Here is a 19,822-nt window from a genome sequence, read left to right as displayed (position 1 = left end):
TAAATCTCCTTTAAAGGAATCAAACCAGCACTTGTGGCGTCCATTCATGTATGAAATGATGGATTATATTGCCAAATTACAGGACCCCTCGGGAAAGCCTATTGTTGAATCTCGCAGGAAAACAGGATTCCTTGGATTTCTGGTTTGCATAAAGAGCACGCTGAGCCTTTTTGATCGCCTAGTGGCTACAAAAATGGTGAGGTACTTGCTGATGTACAAGTTCAGTCAAGATCATCTTGAGCTATTTTTTTGTGCTGTCCGTAAAGCAGGAGGCTTCAACAATAATCCTACTTGTCTGCAATTTACTGCTGCGTATAAAAGGTTATTGATGAAGTTGGGAATCCGTGCATCATCAGGAAATTGCGAAGAAAGAGACGCAACCGCCATGTTGGACCTCTTGGATGATTTCAGGATTCAAGAAAGTGGACTCTCTCTTTCGTCCGCGACCTTGATCAGAAAATACGTCTTGGAAGCGAAACGACCTATGCAAGATGAGCATGACTACTCCGATGTTCCTAATATAACAACTTTGTCTGAGTACAAAAGTCAAGCCATATCATATATTGCTGGCTATGTTGCCAAGTCAGTGGCTGAGCGATGTCTTTGCCCAACGTGTAAAGGGTCGCTCATGGTGGCTTCGGCAACCAGTGGCAGTTTCCTGCAATTCAAGAACAGGGGTGGCCTAACTAAACCATCTACTGGTGTTATTGCAATATGTGAGGAGGCTGAAAAATGCTTCCATGATGCTTCCATGAATGATTCATGTTACTTCTGGAAAGTTACCTCATTGCAAGGGCTTGATCAACGCCTTTGCCACTGCTATTCTTTCGAACATGTCTGGTAAATCACCAGCTTTCCCAGAACTTGAAGACCACATTTATGACACCTCAGTTGGTAACGATCATATAATCACTCTGACAAAAGACATCGCCAAGACCTATTGCAAGATTAAATTCAAACATCTAGGAGTAGAATATAATCAAAGGACATCAGACAAGAACGTCCGCAGAGTGTTAACAAAGCTGATTCTCTTCAAAAATCAGTAACTGCCACAGTTGGTCAGTCAACTTTCAGGCTGCTTGTTTACAATTTGCTGATGATCTTCGCCAGCTCGAGGGCAACGACACGCTCAAAGTTCCCGCTGCATTAAATATTCAGGAAATGTGTCGTTGTTTACCCAGACTGGCACCCCCGCGAAAGGGGGGGGGGGTCATATTGTCAGTCAACCGCTGTGCTAGAGGATCTTCTGAACCTGACGCTATGATATTCAAACCAGAGTCGACGGTTCAGTGGGATCGAATAACGTTGTCGTGACATCAAGGTATGTCGATCAATGTGTCTTCAAGTGAACAATTTCTCATATGTTAGTTCATTTATCTTGAACAGTGCACCACGGGGTGGCCTTCAATGTGACTGTGCCTGTGCTGCGTAAGAAGAGAAGAAATTCCATTAAATTGGAACTAAGATCAGAATCGGTTCGTTTATTATACCTCGTTCGCAGATATTAAGCCCTAACTTATCCCACATTTGACTTTCAGATCACCGTTAATTACGCCGAAGGCAACGTAAAGTCGATCACAATTAATTAATTTATTTCTGTTATTATTTTTTTATGTTGTTATTTCAATAGAAAAAATCGTTTCTCATAACCGAAGCTGGTGTTTATGAAAACGAAAGTTCAGCATTTTTGTACGAGACAGTACAGCGCGTTATTGCGTGTGACCACAGAAATGGTTGATGTAAAGCCAGGTTCAAGTGCTTCATCTAGTAGGGTAGGCAACTATCGTGGGCAGAAAAACTGAGTTGAAATGTTCACATCTCCAGTTAGTTTTGAATCTAATCTAATTTCTGGTTTCATGAAAGTGCAAAACGAGCCAAGCTTCATGTACACACGTATATGGGTAGCTATAGGTGTAATTATGATCAAATACATGTACGCCATTTAGATTGTATCTTGTGCCGTATTTATTCGATAAAATTAATATTTATTATGAACTCCCACAGTGCACAGATTGCTGTAACCAACATAGCCTCAATTTCACTGTGAATTGGGCAATTCTAGCTACATCTGAATAAGGACCCATGCATTTCTTGTTTCTCTCATTCAATGAACTCATTCAGTCACTTCTACAGAAATCACTACCCCATCGCTACACATAGCAGACATATCTTTACTTTCTCTTTTTTGGATTTATTTAAATACGCTGAACCAATAAATACGTAGAATACCCACAATGGCATTCAATTGATTTCAGCAGTGCCTTTTGATGTGTCCCATGATGCTGAATTCTCTCCATCAGCAATATTCACAGCCACCACGTAGCTGGCAGTTACAGCATTCGCATGAGCTCCATTGCAGTATGAAGATTTTGAATCCAGGATAGGTAATTCTGAGGCACGCTCCGATAATAACTTCAAGCTGGCAATCATAGATGCCTTTACTTCCTATAGATACATATATCTGAAAGATAACTGAACTGGCATTATACATCTTTTGACAGCTTTGTTACTTCTGTACACGTAAAATATGCTGGATACAACGAGTAAAGCAATCTACATCAGGAATATAACCACAAAAAAATAAATACGATGACACATAGCCAACCTTTATTACCACGAACAATCGAAACCACTTATATCTTTGACATGTCGAAATACACAGATAACACAGATATAAACACGAGATACTGGGCTGAAACAAATCCTGAATGTTACGATGATTATTCATTCAAAGCTCCATTCGTATAAAATACTACAAACCCAATACGAATCAAATATATTTTAAAACTGGACGTTTTTCCATAAGCTCCTGTACTAAATCGTCCAGCCTATTCCCCACAATGCAACTGTTTCTAGTGACAACGTAAATATCGCGAGTAGCGCACTCCAGTGTTTATATAGCTCAGTGGATATTACCGGCGAGCCGATAATCGGTCGGGCTCTAATCGTATCAATGGTTCGATCTATGAAGATAAATCTAGTACTGCAAGACTTTTTGAAGCTTATTATGATGCAATCTGCAGCTTCACAGCAATCAAATCCATATTTCCGATGAATCAATTATAGTATACATACAAATATTCCGGAGATCCTTAACTTCAATATTGGTATTACATCAGTGATTCGATTGTCACATCATAATGGAATATACAAACCGTCGTCACCAGAACAGCTGCTGCTATGTTTCGCTACAGCTATGTAAAATGTTTCGTTATATGCCGTATTTCCGCCAGACTGGACTGGCTATCGACTGACCGTATTAGTTGTCGTGAATCTGTGAAGAAAGCCTCTTTCGAGATTGAAAATATCTGGATGGTGAGTTACATTTCGTATCGGTACTACTGTAGTAAAGACCATTTGTTCCGTTGCGTTTCCAGTACAGATCCGTTTCCTGTTACTCAGTGTCGCAGCTGTACTGAACAGAATTATATGTAGCAAGTTGGAATTTTAAACGTACCGGTAGTGACGATACATTGAATTCACATAAATTGTTGTATCACCAGTACCGATACCAATCTCCAAGACACAGTAGCTCAATGGCTCTAATGGAGATACTGTTGACAGGTCCAGCATTAGCTATGATTATAAACTACGGTAATTTGGGTTTGAGCGACATCGTTTGTAAGTGCATTGAAAAAAAAATCGACTCGATTGTCGTTATATTGATTACCAAAGCACATCACGACCTGTTTGAGTGTAAAGGGTAGCCTACCACTGACTATGCAGAGCTATGTTTATAGGCCTATCACCCTGTCATTATCACTGAGCTATATACACATTATATATTATGTTATGTTATGGTAGGAAGGTAAACATATTATCTATTCTACTTCAGACTTGCATGGGCAAAGATCGCAAATTTGGGGCTCTTGAAGAATGAAATTATCGATTTCTCCTCATGAGAAAACAAGTGTAACATACAAACAGCAAAGGGCTGAAGCATATGAAGCAATGGTATCTGAGGTGAGCAATGGACATTTGATGAAAGCTTTCGATCCCCGTAAATTGGGGCCAGTAAATGTTAATGATATTATTACATGGGTGAAAATATGACGATGCTATATTGCTATCACTATGAATATGAGAGACTTGACTAGGAACAGGCTTACCTCATTGAACATATTTTGCAGTGGCCCCCTCAGACTAGCTGCTAAGAGTATGTGACCCATCAACTAGACTACTTCTCTTGAAACTACTTCTCTGAGTTCTGTTCATATATTTATTTTCATTTGAAGCAGCTTGACATGGATTTGACATAGCCACTTCTATATGCTTGTCATTGAGTAGAAATTGACATCTATTGCTTGAGTAGCAATGCGCACTACTGCGGTCAACTCGGTGTGCAACAATGCACGGATTAGCTGGGTCTTCAATGTTTTGACCAATATGAAGAGGCAAACATAGCCTTGCCAAAGTTTATCAAACTGTCCTTTCGATCAATATAAACAAATCATAATATATGCACTTCTTGACTCATGATATGACATACACACGATCTGTGCATATGCACAAATCTGCTTTTTGTTAGATTCAAGGACTGATTGCTATTAGTAGCAGACTCTTACTCTGTGAATGTGAAATCAAATATGTTGTTGGTGAGTAGTATACTATACGTAGGAGAGTTACAAAATTGTACTTTAACTCGCTTATTTACAAGCATAAAGCAAGTCAAGGCTACAACATCAGTACACATTTCGGATGTCTTGGGCCTTTCGAATCCAATCCAAATTGTCAACTAAACGTTTACCGTATGCCTCATGGTTATTTTTTCAATTTTAGGATGCTGCTATACAAGCTAATATCAGGGAATTTCAACCAAATCGACGTCACATTTAACGGTAGAAGCGTATGCTGCGAAACAGTAAAGGATCGTTATCAAACAGCTTATATTCCAAGGTAATCATTATCATTCAGCTAATTTGCAAATTTCCATGTATAGGCTAAGGCAGTGGTTCCCAACGTGGGCGATATCTCCCCCCAGGGGGCGATTTGGCGGTCTAGGGGAGCGGAAATGACGGAGGGGGCGACAGGCGGGCAAAAATAGACAAAGGGGCGACGGGGGGGGGGGGGCGAAAATAGGAAGGGGGCGATGACGCGTCAAAACGGCTGATTTTTTTTTTTAGTCGACCCACGGAAATTTAGTTACAAAAGTGTGTCAAATTAGACATCGAGCCGAAAATTTGACCTTTTTTTTAGTCAACCCGCCGGTGATTACAGTTTGTATGCCCAATTTTCGGTACACAAAATTTTTGGGGCGATGATCGGTGTTGACCTTGAAAAGGGGGCGATGGGTCGAAAAAGGTTGGGAACCACTGGGCTAAGGCAAGTCAAGGTTTCCTAATCAGACCTGTATCTGCGGTCGCTTTGAATCCATTCTGAAAGTCAATATTGCCCAACTAGAAAACGTTTCGTGTTTTGCATACCAAGTAGTCAAATTTAAATCAAGTCCATGCATCTCTTTCTCTGATTTTCTTCTAATTTTAGAATGCTGCTTAAAGACTGCATGCTGCAAGAGCAAGATTATATCACAGGAACTAACCGAGTTTAGAAGTATGCTGCGAAAACTGTAAGACTCGTTATCAAGCCAGCAGGTATGACTCTATGACAACTTTGGTAATGACACCTGATGTCAACTTTCGTAGTCAACTTTCGTAGCCAAGCTTGCTGTACAGTAGGGGTGTTAAAAATGAATCTTTATTCTCAAATTCTTCTGGCTACTTGGTAAAATTGTGAGATTACGGAATTGAAGCCTAAACACCAAATTTGGTTCAATTCCAACCAGTAGCGGCATTGCTACAGGAGAAGAAAGTTATTTTATTTATTATTTAAAAATTAGTAAAAAAATTCAAAATTTTCTGTTCACCCATGAAATTGTAAGGTTGTCTATAGAAACGATGCCCACCAAATTTGGCTCAAATCAAACCAGCCGAAGCGGAGTTATTGATTTCGAAAAATTTTGGATTTGAATAAAATAGTATTTACGGTGGGCACAACAGTCATAAATGATTAAAGAATCGTTCACCGTAAATAATATTTTATTCAACTGCAAAATTTTGCGACGGCAATAACTCCGCTTCCACTGGTTGGAATTGAGCCAAATCGGTTGAGCATTGTTGCGGCTACTGGTTGGAATCAAACCAAATTTGGTGTGCAGGCTTCAATTAGGTAACCTAACAATTTTATCAAGTAGCCATTAGATTTGAAAGAAAAAGTCATTTTTGAACACCCCTACTGTATAGTAGACATTTGCTATTCTCATGCTCATAAGATGAACTATGATTTGATGATAACGGAGTTTGATTCAACTTTTGGCGATTTCAGTAATTCTAATTATAATCTAATTTGAAAAAAACTGTTGACTAGAATTATAATTTTAATCTAATTTGCAACTGTGTAGCTCAAATTTTAATTCTACTCTAATTCGAAAAAAAAACTTGTAGTTGTGATATAATTCCAATCCAATTTGGAAAAGGGGAACGTTTTCTAGTTGTCCAAGTCTGCCTGTTACATGCGGTTTGCATGAAAACTATCCATAAATTTCCATCTTGTCGATGCCTAATTGCCCACACATACAGTGATCGTGTGTGAATATGTTTCCTATAGCGGTGAGTTCACCATATCGGACCACAGTCTGTGCTGCAATTCCTTAGCAAGTGTAACATCTGATTTTTTGTAAGTACTTTTTGAAAATATATATACCTTGTAATGGCTTCTATTTTTGTGGTCTTTCATTAAGTTATGCATGTTAGCATATGTGCCTGTTATTTGGGTTGTGAATACGCATTTTGATTTCAGGATGATTCCACAAGTTCTTGCTGAAGATAGTGACTCAGCCTTCGCCGTACAAGAGTGTTTTGCGGAAACCTGGAGGAGGCGACTTCCCAATACTACATGGGCAATGTCCTTCGAGCAGTATTTTCAGTGAATTTTTTTTCCGTCGCTGGGATCTCTGTTTTTGTTATTTCACGAAATATGTTTCCATTTTATGTTATTATGGTTCAATTGATATCGAATATATGCAATCAAGAAAGTTTATTTGCAATAGCGTGCCATTTGGAAGAAGATGCAGGATTTCAAGTGGGGTGTATATATTGAAATTCCGCCCCAATCAATTCTAATGGCTAGGGTGAGATATCCGATATACACCGCAAGGAATGGGGTGGATTCTGGTCATTCACACCGGCAGTTCTGTTTTCGTGTACCACCTTTTGGGGTGTGTATAACCACTCTTTTCGCTAAGAGTGTATAGTTAGGTGTACTAGAATTATTTGTAAAACACACACACGATCGGAGAAATTGAAAATCTTCCTATATTGTCATTCGTCAAAGTAAATGTCATCACAATACTCAGTCACTAAAAGACCTTACTTGTATGTGATTGGATCACCGACAATTACCGAAATATCGATGTAATAGCGCGGACTCATAATCATTGCAATGTGTCTTATTGGTATGACATTGTTATCGGGTGTGCTTGATGACATTCGATCTGCATCAAAACTAAAGGCTAAGATATTGTCTGTGGATTAGAGATGTACAGGATCAGGATTTTGGATTCTAACAGGTCAGGAATCCGGGTGATTTTTTGGCAACAGGATTGGATCCGGATTCCAAATTTTACTGTTTTGCCGGATCAGGATCAGGACAGGATTTTTATTTTGACGAAAAAATGATCAGAATCTTGTCAAACATGTTTTGATTCAGAAAAGGTAGAAATTATCTTCTCGGAGTTTATAAATTATATTTCTTACAAGTAGAAGTCTGATAATATATATTTTCCGCGTAGGAAATTTCAGCGGCAGAAACGTCTTGAGCTGCTCTTTCGTCAGATCTTGATGTTGGTTGATATAATTTGGGGTTCTTGTCTAATTCAGAATGTCAGAGGTTTTAGAATTGATAGCTCAAAATGACATTGTTAAGGCTGACGAAAGCGCCGTCACAAGGACTAAAAGTGATGCTTGGGACAGCTCCTATACTTGGTAGGCAAGCGAGATGGGAAATATGCTGGCTATGATTTGTGCTTGCTGCCAGTATCATGTCAAAGTTCAACTGATGAGCTCGAAGGCTATATTAAAAGTCCTTTAAGTGACTCAGATATTGGAGATGGCATCGGCTTAGATGAATCGGCTTGACGAATCCCAATACAATGGCTAGGTATCCAAATCTCAGTATACTTGCTGTTGGTAAAATGAATATTAGTATTCCGGCATCAAGTGCACCCATGAGGGTAAAGGGCGTTCAGTTTATGTTGAAATACTATTTAGAAAAAAAGAACCTTACTTTCAGGTTACAGCTTAGATTCTTTAGTTGTAGTTAAAAGTGCTGGTGACTATGTTTTCAAGTGAGGTCACGCTGATTGTGTCATCATTTCTTTTTTTCTGTCAGTCCGTATCGTTACGATGACCATGTTGCAGTAGTTGAATACAATTTCAGTTATCAACTATCTGTTTGCAGTATGTAAACTACTATTATTTTGTACGTTCATCCTGACTTCAGTTTCTGTTGATGTTTATATTTTTCCAGAAATCGCATATGGTAATATAATATTTGCCGCTACTGATATAGTAATATGGATCATGAAGCAATTTTTGAAAACAGGATTATTTTTGGACTCGGATATTGAAATATGCGATTGCAACAGGATCAGGATTGGATCAGGATTATTATATCATGAAACAGGATTGGATCAGGATCCTAAAAAACCATGATCCGTACATCTTTACTGTGGATCGAAGGCTTACTCCCCGATGTTTGTATACCAACACATTGCATGCAATGTCATGCAGCCCCCTCTATTTACGCGATAAATCGCGACGTGTGTGGATGGCACATTGGTCGTTGGGTCATGAGTGAATATCCGGATCCGGTTACATATTCTTCCTCAAGGTTTCCGATTTCAAACTGAATGTAGCGACATACATTGACCTATAAAGACACAATATAGTAAACATGCGGAAGAAAACTCAACCCGGACTCGTTAGCGCGATGGGGAACATAAATTCAACCGTTTTCCGAACACCGTTATCCACGTACCAACCAGGTGCCAAAGTCGAGGGCGGTGTTTAATTCAGACATTTTGACTCTGGACAATCCAAAGCACGAACCCGGACATCACAGACCTATCGAAACCTATTGTCCAATTTCCAAAACATGCATTTCGATTTACAAGAGCATATTGTTATTTCATGTGGCTAACCGATGTTATTGATGTGATACGACTGATGCGGGTGTGCTCTGAAACCGCTAGTTTGTGTATATTTCCGTCACTGTTCGTTGTAATCAATTTCAAACTATCTTCAATACAACAAACACCAAATTGTCAGGTGTGTTTGTCAGATTTCCAAATAAAAATGGTTTTGTTACTCTAGGAAAAGCTAGATGGCCAAGTGAAATATCAAAATATCAAATCAAAAATAAGAAGTATCAGTCTGGTGTAAATGACCATTGTAGTCGACAAAAATCATGATTACCACAGAGGGTTGAGTGCATCGTAAATGCCGATAATGCAAGTCTTCTCGCTTCGACGAACTTACGCGTATGCTCCACTCTCGCAACGATGCGCACACACGTATATAATAACAAAAAGTCACTTAAATTTGACGTAGCGTCCAAGTAGTGGGGAATCTCGGCAGACTGGGGCCGTGGGCCACATTATCATGTAAGACGGTTAACTGTCCGCGGGCCGGAAAAAAACCCTTCGCGGGCCGTATGTTGCTCGCCCCTGGTCTACATGATACCCTGAATTCCAAAGTGATATTTTCAATTCGCTGTCACAGATTATGACAATAAAGTACTGCACCGGTGGGTAATCAAGAAACGAAATTATTGTCTCTTCTTTAGTCTTGGTTACCGAAAACAATAACATTTGTAAAATATTTTCTGATATCCGCGATACGCAGAGTGATTTGTACCAACGCGGAATAATTTTCCAATCAAGAACATTTCAGATACGCTAATCTAGTTTTACAACTCAATATGTTAATAACCATGGAAGTGAAAAGTTTGTTGCTGTCATAATAACCTTTACCATAACACCGGGTCTAATTAACGTGAATAATTAAATAATCAAGTCATGATCGACCATTACAAAATCTCATATGTCAATTAAATGTGTCAATCCTTATGTTTACATCATGGTAACTTTCAATATAACGCCTGCGTTCAATTGTAGGAAATGAATTCTCAACTACATTGGACAGACATTCAAATCTCGTATACTCAAACACATTATGTTAATCTCAAATCGTGTGGACCGAGTGATAATTACTATATGTTACAGAACATAACGAGTATAAGTAATTACTTTATCTTGCAGAATAGCAACGGCTTTTACAGTTGAATAAAAAAGACGGGACGTCGGGATATGAATACAACTGAACTTGATATGTTTGTGGGTTTTAGTGATTACTCGCGTAGTCTTGTTCAGATGCGTACTCTTTGATTTGGTTGGGTGAGTTGCAAACGGATTTACTTGATAATGTTTTCGTGCTTAACTCTTTTGAGTATAGCATGATGTTAAAATGTCGAGATGCACTAGCGACTACATTTCCAGAAACTCGGTTACAACAAAAATAATTATAGATAACTGATACAGTTGTAAGATAAAGGTTTGTTTAAATCAATGTGTTAATAATCCGACAAACACGAGGTCAAAATTCTCAACATTATTGATATAAGTCGTTACCATGTTTACAGACTTTGAATAATATTATCCTGATGTCAAGATGACAAATTACAATATTCTGATCAGACATGGTGTAATCGCGATCAGTAATCGTAATCGATTACGACGATTACAGCATTTTCAAGTAATCGTAAGCGCAATCGATTACATTCGAAAAATATCCAAAGTAATCGTAATCGTAATCGACTACTTCACATATCTAATCGATTTCTTTATGAATGAACGATTACTTTTTATTTGTGCAATGAATATGACATAACCGAACATTCGTGAACAAGGAAGAGATGTTATACCATGTTATTGCTAGCGCAAACGGTTGATTTTCAAACGCCACTGCTCATTATTACGTCAGAAGTATTAGCTTTGCTCGTCCTTGAGTAAGAAGTATCCACACGTACCAAATATATATTCGATGTACATTGCTGTGTGATTGTTAGAACCGCGTAAGCCATGTTGTATATCAGGTTATCAATACACTCCAGACGCCACTACCTCGCAGCAAGATAATAATCACCAGTCCGCCTAGTTTCAAATAGTAACTTATTTATTGATGTTTGGTTTTGCTTAGTTAAACGCAGTATGACCGTTGCTGCTTGGCGAGCAGTAAGCCTATGTATGTACTCTATGTAGTATACGTATGTATTTGTACGTACACCGGACAAATTTTGTGCTCGTCAAATAAAACATTACGATGGTTTAAATCAACAGCTGCTGTTATAAAGTCTATCATAACCGAGCCGTTCTTTGCCGTTTCTCGTAACGGCAGCTTGCAGTATCTGTATTAGTTGGAAGGTAGAATTTTTTAAATTCACTTTATCTTATTCTCATATGACTCTACTTGAAACGGGCACCAACCGTTATTTCACAATTCTTCACTCGACATTCATACATGTCGCCATATAGCCATAGCCATCCGCTTATACACCATGTTCGCGCGGGCTGTAGGTACAATCAGGACCAAAACAGTAATTCGTCCTCCACTCCAAACGTTGGTATTGGTAGGGTTGTAACCAAATCACGATGTTCCAAGCCACAAGTAAATCCCACTTTGATAGTTTTGACTCGAGTCAAGTCAAGTCATTTTCAACTCACCCCCGTGTCACGTCCGAGTCCAAGTCAGTTAGTATAGGGTCTAGTCCAGGGGTGGGCAAACTTTTGAGCTCGCGGGCCGCATTCAACATCTGAATCCATTCGCGGGCCGCACTATATAAAATTGGGATTATAAACCAAAACGCAATGTTGATATTTGATTATATAGCGAGGACGTGGAGATAATATATGTGCTTATTTAAAACAAGCCAAACATTGCTTTGATGATATCGTACACGCGTCAGAAACATATAGTGGCGAGATTTCATGAGCTGGTGGACCTCAATAACCATTTTGTCAAAACTATGGAGATGAAAGTCGGTTGGCCCGATTCGTAGAACAGGATTGAAATTTAAATCTGTGAGCAGCGATCTGTTCATAGATTTACTAATTCCACTCTTGGTTCAGTTCCAGGACACACAATGCTGACAGCATCATAACCATGTTAGCTTCAAACACTCTTCTACTATGTGTAGATAAAATACAAATATCCCAATTCTACGCATACAGACAACGAATCTATACCTAAGACACGCCCGAATCGTTTTTTATAAGCACATCACTGAAATAATCAAAAATGGAGTGGCCAATCCGAAATCCATTGCACTCGTGATCCAAATTATGTCAATATCGTTGCTGCTATCCCACTGTGATATCAAGTATTTACCTTATATCAGTGGTTTTAAACCTTTTAAGATACGCCCCCCCCCCCTTATGATGGTGAAATATTCCGTGTCCCCCTTCTCGTCATATCACAAAACGAAACCAGGATGCTAGCAAACCAAACGGGTAGTTTGATGGCACGGAAGGTTACGACTGTGGATGAGAGATTTTTCCATATGTATTTCGGACTAAATACAGAGCAATAAACATGAACTGGAAGAAAATGGCGCGGAGCTCGAAATTTTTTTCAGTTGAGCTCAGCTTTCCGCCCCTACCCCCTTCAGATGCTTTCACGCCCCCAAGGGGGGCGCGCCCGCCGGTTTGGGAGCCACTGTCTTAGAATTATCATGGTGAAATATACTAAGAAAAAGGTAATCAAGTCCCTGCGGCCTGCATAATTCGATTTTTAGTACGCATTAAATCAATATTTTTAAAAAGTTTCTTTAGACTCTCGCGGGCCGCACAGAACGGTGTTGCGGGCCGCATGCGGCCCGCGGGCCGTAGTTTGCCCACCCCTGGTCTAGTCTGATTCATAGTGTTTGACTCGAGTACGAGTCCAAGTCGTTACGTTCACAGATCAGTTTTCAGATCAATCCGGTTCAACCCACTTTTTTCATCTCTGCTCGAGTGATATATAATGGCTCGTATTCATAATATAGTAATTGTCATCATTGTTCACAGTTTACGTCCCTATTTCCAAGTATCAGGACTGATAGACGAAATACAAATAATGTGGTAACTTTACTATTCTTCGAAGTTACATGGAATGTCTGTCATGACCATTCTAATCTCGAGTCATGTGACTTGGTTCGAGTCATGTCAAATGACTCGAGTACAAGTCGAGTCAATACAAAAATTGACTCGAGGGGAGTCAATTTACGCATTTGAAAAATGACTCGAGTCAAGTCTAGTCACCAGAAATCACGACTCGAGTCATTACAACCCTGGGTAATGCGGCTCCATTGGATGGTCAGTTTTCATGTTGATGACTGAATTTCGTCAATAATATTGGTAATTGAATTATATTGCTATTCATTCAGATTTACCGGTAGAGCAGGGGGCACGTAATTCATAAGTATAGCACCTGGTATGTTGTTATAATTACTTTATTGTATGTTGGTAATTCGTGACCTTCCGTCTTTTATCAAAAGATACTGTAGTCGCCTAAACGTAGCAGACTAAAAGAACAACTTTCATGAGACGCACACACAAATTGTCATGCCTTCATTCCTCTGTGAGTGCCCCGGTTGGCACTTGCATTAATGGGGCTCAGATTGGAAGGACCGGAGTATTCGTCACACCCACAGAGCACGGCCACTGACAATGGACACATTCAATGGACAATGGGATAGGGGGTCAAAAGGGTACCATCACCACCACGGGTTTTCGCAGCCGCGTGCGAGCGGGCCCATAAGCCACAATGGCCGCTCACGACTGATCATAATAGCTACTTGCGTGTACTTTTAGGTTGACAACTCTAGTGAGTTTAATACGTGTGTGTACTTGAATACATCGATCGTAATTGTGTTAGATTCACGAATCGAGATGATGATAATGCTGTTTCTAAAATGTTTGCTTTACAACTCTTTCGTAAGTTCGCTACAACTCATTCCTAATGAATTTCTGAATACAAATCTTAAAAACACAAGTTGAAGACGAATGATTTGTTTTTTATTGAACTAAAATAGTATTGTTGTTTTGGTATTGGACTTGCGTTCTTATATTGATAGAATTGTTGAGTAATATGCAGAGCAGTGTTGGGATGACTCGACTCATGACTTGACTCGAGTCAGACTCGAGTCAACTTTTTCCTGTGACTTGACTTGATTCGAGTCACTTTGCAAAAATGACTTGACTTGACCTGACTCGGCGCTTCAGAAATGCGGATTGACTCGTGACTCGGAGCAAAATTTACGAGTCAATTTCAAGTCAGCAATAAGTAAACGGTGTAGACTAAATTACTGTATCATGTGTGGGAACTAGTGCAGTATATGCCCGCTTTACTCGTGTATCTACTTGACGTCCTTCATCATGATTCCCCATGATCCTTTTAATTCAACTGCCTTCTACTATTACTTAAACCTTTTTTCTTTTTATTCTCTCGTTTTTCCACACGAGCTGAAAAAAATGCTGACTCAGCATTTTCTCCAATTACGAGGTTTCAGTTTTTTTTTTTTTCGTTGGCCTTCATTATAGTGTTTTTGTCCATTTACCCTTCTACACAACTCTCACTCTGCCAATACCTATTTACATGTTTTGTATGATTGTTGGTGGTATAGGACCTTCACACAATACCACGTCTTGTACGTTTGATTGCAGCAATTCGAGTCCCTCATTCCTTAGATTTGCTGCTTTCATGCAAATTACCACATTCCGCCTTTTGCCTTTCTTTGTTAGCGTTTTGCTCAAATGAATGAATCTCCTGTTCATCCGTTCAATGCCCGTGGACATTATCTGTCTCGCATTGTTTTCGGTCGTCATGTGGTACAGTACCTCGTTACCTTCATATTTACAATATTGAGGAGGCGTCCCTTGTGTGTGCCCATGAGCAGCCGCCAGTCCCTTTTCTGAGACAATTGCTCTGTCGCACTTCTTCATGACGTCTTTTAATTCTTCAATTTCCATTTGTTCCCCAGTTTTCTTCTGGAAGACGCCACAAATATCATCCCAGGGATGGTACCCGTTCACCGAGTTGTCGCAAAGTTCATGTCGACAGTGATACATCATCATCTGCTGTATTTTTTCCGGTCGGGGTCTTTTCTGTCGGTTCGAAACGCCCTTTTTCTTGGGAATCGTCGCCCAAACATGTGGATCATCTTCTCCCGCAGCCATCTCCATCCAATAAGAACGAGACAATCCATCTGACGTAAATACCTGCATCGTACTTAGATGAATTACCTCTTTTATTTGGAATCCTGCTAGATGATTGAGCCACCTCTGAATTAGGGGTTTTGGGCTTGGATTTTTCGCTTTGTCCGTCATTCTTTTGAGGAGCCCAAAAACCCCAGTATTATCAGTAATTATTGTAAAGGGTAAGGCTCTCAACATTGATTGCCATTTTTCAACCGAATCCTTTAAGGCTTTCAATTCCTTTGTACAGGGATCATAAGCCTTTGCCGTTGGAGTCGCCCACTTTTGACTGTAGTAAGCAATTGGGTAAACCTTTTCGAAAGGCGGATTACAACCCTTTTCCGTCTGAAAAATAATTGATCCAAACCCAATATCTGAAGCATCTGTTTCCACAAAAATGGGAAGATTTGGATCAAGATGGTACAGCACCTTAGCATCATCGAGGGCTGCTTGTGCCGTTTTGAAATCCTGCAGTAATTCGTTGGTCCATAGCACAGGCGTCACCCGTCCTTGTGTCGCAGGGACCTTGCCTGTCAGCGCATCGAATTTGGCCAGCTTCAAACTTAACTCAGGTATATGCTCCGAGATATAGCGAAGTGCGCCAATCCACCCCCTTAACTCGTATACATTGTGGGGTGGTGAAAGTTCGCGTAAAGCCCTTATTCTTTCGGGCTGAACCTCAATTTCTTTCCCCGTTAAGGTTGCCCCCAAAAGGTTCACCTTTCGTTTTCCAATGAAACATTTATTGATGCTAACCGTTAGTTTCATCTTAGCAAGTTGTTCAAATACCATGCGTAGCAGTAGCAAATGGTCCTCCACAGTTTTTGTGCTGAGAAAAATGTCGTCTATGTAGGCCTCCATAGGCGTCGCATTCTCCTCATCTGTCCTGCCAACTTGTTTCATGTGTTGTTGGTATTTTTCCGTGATAGGTTTCACCACACATTCTTGCATATTCGCCGACCAAAGAGCCACCGCAGTCTTCAGCCCCATCGGCATCTTACGCCATCTTACGTGCATTCCTTTGATGGCTATGCCCACATATTGTTTAGACCTTTCCGTTACGTCCATGTGGAAATAGGCCTTCTTCAAATCAAGAAGAGAAAGCACTTCTCTGCCTTGGGCAAGCTGCTTTACGTCCGGTACAAGAGGTGGAGGTACTTCTATTGATTTTATGGCCGCATTAAGGGGTTGGAGATTCTGTACTACTCTCCAGGCCTGCTTCCATCCATCCTCCTGTTTCTGTCTCTCATTCATTTTCTGAGGGACCACAAATATAGCCAACTTCCATTCGGCAAAGCCTCGTTCAATGACGCCCAAATCCAGGAAATTGTCTACCGCTTCTTTTAATGCTTTCGCCTGGCCCTCCCCTTTCAGATTATAAGGACCAGACACAAACGGTTTCGTCGAGGGGTCTTTAAGCTCGATGTCGCATTTGTATTTCATGGTTTGCGGGCCGCCAAGATGGCCTCGCAGGTCCTCGAGTTCAGACGCGAACGGTGTGTAGACGGCTTTCCAAATATCATCAGCAATAATGGTGTTTTCTGGAGTCGTCAGATCAGGAGGTTTGTATGGGAGTTTGGCCAGCGCCACGGATTTTGCGCAGAGATCCTCAAGTTCCGTCTTGACTCGCGGGTGAGTGTCTTTCTGCAAAACATATGTGGTTACTGGCCCAGCCATAGGCAGATTTGAGATTCGTGATGACCGAGTGGTTGGTGTTGGTGGAGAGAGGGCGAGGTCCTTCGATGTAGGCCTCTGATCTCGGCGCGTGCCCGCACCTACCGTCACGCCGACGGACTCCTTTTCCGCCGGGGACCCTTTTTCTGGGGAGACGTGCATCTTAAAATCCCCAGACTCCTTGTCGGATATGTCCGGACGAATATCCGGCTGACCGGCAATTGCTGCTTCGTTTAAACCTTTTGGGAAAGTATTCGTTACTGTGGCTGTCGTCATGCATCTATGGGCCGATTCATCAAGGTTATTCGGACAAGTGCATCCACGAAGGCACTTAGGGCCAGTTTTCTCGTGCAGGTCCCTCTCTACGCCAGCGGGGATTCCACACTCGACGTATTCATTAATGGTGTCAGCAGGCATTCCTGTTTCAACACCAATAGTTTCCCATGGTTTAGGTAGGACGTTAGTTGCTATTTTCAACTCGTCGCTCGCACCAGTGGTTAATCCCATCTCGGTACTCGCGCCAGCGGCCATTTTCCGCTCCACGCTAAATTGGTTTGCAGCATCCATCAACCCATCGTCGGTTACAGTGTAGCTAATACTGCTTCCAACTTTGGTTCCGTTACCTTGATCACAATGATTCTCTTCAAGAAATGATGCTAATGACAACTCCTCATTTGCATTAGACGGGGTTTTGAATTCCGTAGTTATGCCTGCTAATTGTTGTACTTCCTCAATCCATTTCAGCCCTACGATATTAAGTGGGACTCCTGATCCGGTCACAAATGGAACGGATAGACCACCAATATCAAGCACTACAAAGGAGTCCACTTGGGACGAGCCACCTATTCCAGTCAATTCCATGTCTATTGGTTGACGGTTTTCCCAGCTTCGTGGGTATTTAGAAATAACGACCTTTTTCATTATCAAATTGGGGATGCTCCCCGTGTCAGCTAGGAATTTTGTACCAGTTGCTGTATCAATTAAATACAACAACTGGCCTCCAAACAATTCCGTAAAGTCGGGCTGTAGAGGTTCATCCGGCATATCAAGAAATGTAAATAAGGGTAATGATGAGTTATGTACAGTTTTTGTATGTTGAATTATTAAATTGTCTGGGAGCTGATTCACCGGATCAATCAGCACCCCAAGGCGTTTTTTGAAAGTCGTATACCTTGATTCAGTTCCTCGTCCGTCCAATATGAAGCTTCATATTGACGCGGCCGATCATGATATTGGGGTTTCGTCCAGGCCACTTGGGTATTTCCCCCAGATGGACGTGCAGGTGGTCCATGAGGACCCCATTGATCCCTATCATGCCAGTGGGTTCTATCTCGGTTTTTTGGCCTGGTATCGTAATAGGCTTCGCACAGAGCGGTTCTCTGTGTAAACGAGGGTGAACCTTGAGCAGCCAGATATCGATCAAGTCCTTCAATTGTTAGTATGTTATTTCTCGCAAGGAACGGTTTCCAGTTTCGTTCTGCAGATTCTTTAACATGAGGGGGTACAGGTCGTGCTCGCCCACGAATTACCCATCCTAATTCCTCATCCCTAGCAAGAACCTTATCGTTTAGCCACAGTATGAATTTAGCCACGCAATTTCGGGATTGATGTCCCGGTGCCTTACAATAGTAACAGACGGACAGGGATTGTCCCTGAGTGGGATTTAGATACAATCCTAGAGGAGCGAAAATATTCGGGTTTCCAAGAAAATTGTATCTCTCACCTTGACTATCCGCAATGTTGCGGGCTTCCTGGCTGCTGGACGGCGTAATTTGTGAGTTGTCTGCACCCATCCCAGAATCCTGCGTATTCGCCACTCGCGGACTTCGGTTTGAGGTTTCCGGTCCTGGACTAGCACGTGAAGATCTTGTTGTTCTCGTTGGCTGTCCGTTAGGTCTCGATGATGCGTTACGCCCATCCTGTTGATGTACTGGCCTGGCCCTAGGGCCTTGTCCACGCCTACCAAATCCATTACCATTCATGATGCGGGTGGGGAATCGATTGTTGCGTGCTTTACGTTGAGGATTCCGACGCCGCAACGGTACCCGGTCTGCATTGGCAAGCTGACGCGGTGAGATTCCCCTAGGTGATCCAGGAGGTGTTGCCCCCCCAAAGTTATTCAGCGGTTGTAGAGGCGAGGGTGATTGTACCACCGGCGGTGGGGTGTCACCAGGTGGAGGAGGAGTGTTGAGCTGACTGTTCTCTCTTCCATGAGTGGGATAACTGTGCACTATTTGTCCTGCAGGTTGCACATTATAAATGTGGACTGGCGGCAAGGACGGTTTTGTATCACGTACTTCCTTTATTTCCTGATACCTGGGGCGTGTCTCTTGCTCGTCCAGAAACTCGGAGTTCCAAACAAGTTGTAGTTCCTCCGCAACCTCCCGCCATCTTTTCTCTTCTTCCCAGCCTCGTAACATCAATCTGAGCGCTTCGGGAAGTCGTTGTCTTAGATTTCGGAAAAGACGCAATCCATCCGGATTATCCTCAATAAAACTATCCATGTCTATTTCTAGTTGTTTCAAAGCGCTATTTAGCAGAGGTAGCGGTTCATCCTCCCAGCGATAATTCCTGCGGAAATCCCCAATGATTTTTTCATCATTTACCAATCCCTGGGGATTGGATAAGGAAAGGGATCGCATCACCGATTCCCAATCTGCTTCCCCCGAATTGGTGTTAAAAAAATTTCCCAGTTGGGTAGCCTGCTTGTGTCGGCCAGCAGCCCTCAATTTCTTCTGTAGCGCATTGGCCAAAATAACATCCACATCCGTATTTCCAGTACCATGGCGTATTCGTCGCATTGAATTCTCCATCCATTTTAGCAATGGCATGTCTCCAGGATCCATCATAAGCTGAAGCATT

At 41.3% G+C, this 19,822-nt stretch overlaps 2 long non-coding RNA genes across 5 annotated transcripts; both read left to right on the top strand.

The window, feature by feature from the left end:
* The first annotated feature begins 1,303 nt into the window (after positions 1 to 1,303).
* LOC145448095 (uncharacterized) lies at positions 1,304 to 1,610 on the top strand. Its single transcript, XR_013917807.1, has 3 exons — positions 1,304 to 1,321; positions 1,387 to 1,475; positions 1,539 to 1,610. It is a non-coding gene; the product is annotated as an uncharacterized LOC145448095 (long non-coding RNA).
* Positions 1,611 to 3,210: 1,600 nt separating this feature from the next.
* Positions 3,211 to 7,030, top strand: LOC145448087 (uncharacterized). 4 transcript variants are annotated; one of them, XR_013917796.1, is made up of 5 exons: positions 3,211 to 3,315; positions 3,836 to 3,963; positions 4,780 to 4,896; positions 5,485 to 5,591; positions 6,796 to 7,030. It is a non-coding gene; the product is annotated as an uncharacterized LOC145448087 (long non-coding RNA). The 4 variants fall into 4 exon arrangements; XR_013917794.1 differs by lacking the exon at positions 5,485 to 5,591; XR_013917797.1 differs by lacking the exons at positions 5,485 to 5,591; positions 6,796 to 7,030 and having other exon boundaries at positions 4,780 to 4,983.
* The last annotated feature ends 12,792 nt before the right edge of the window (positions 7,031 to 19,822 follow it).

This window comes from Botryllus schlosseri, chromosome 10 (genome assembly GCF_051294905.1).
Source record: "Botryllus schlosseri isolate E-star chromosome 10, Bs_hap1, whole genome shotgun sequence".
Lineage (NCBI taxonomy): Eukaryota > Metazoa > Chordata > Ascidiacea > Stolidobranchia > Styelidae > Botryllus > Botryllus schlosseri.
Note: the sequence above shows the minus strand (reverse complement) of the source record. Positions and strands in the feature narration are given on the sequence as shown.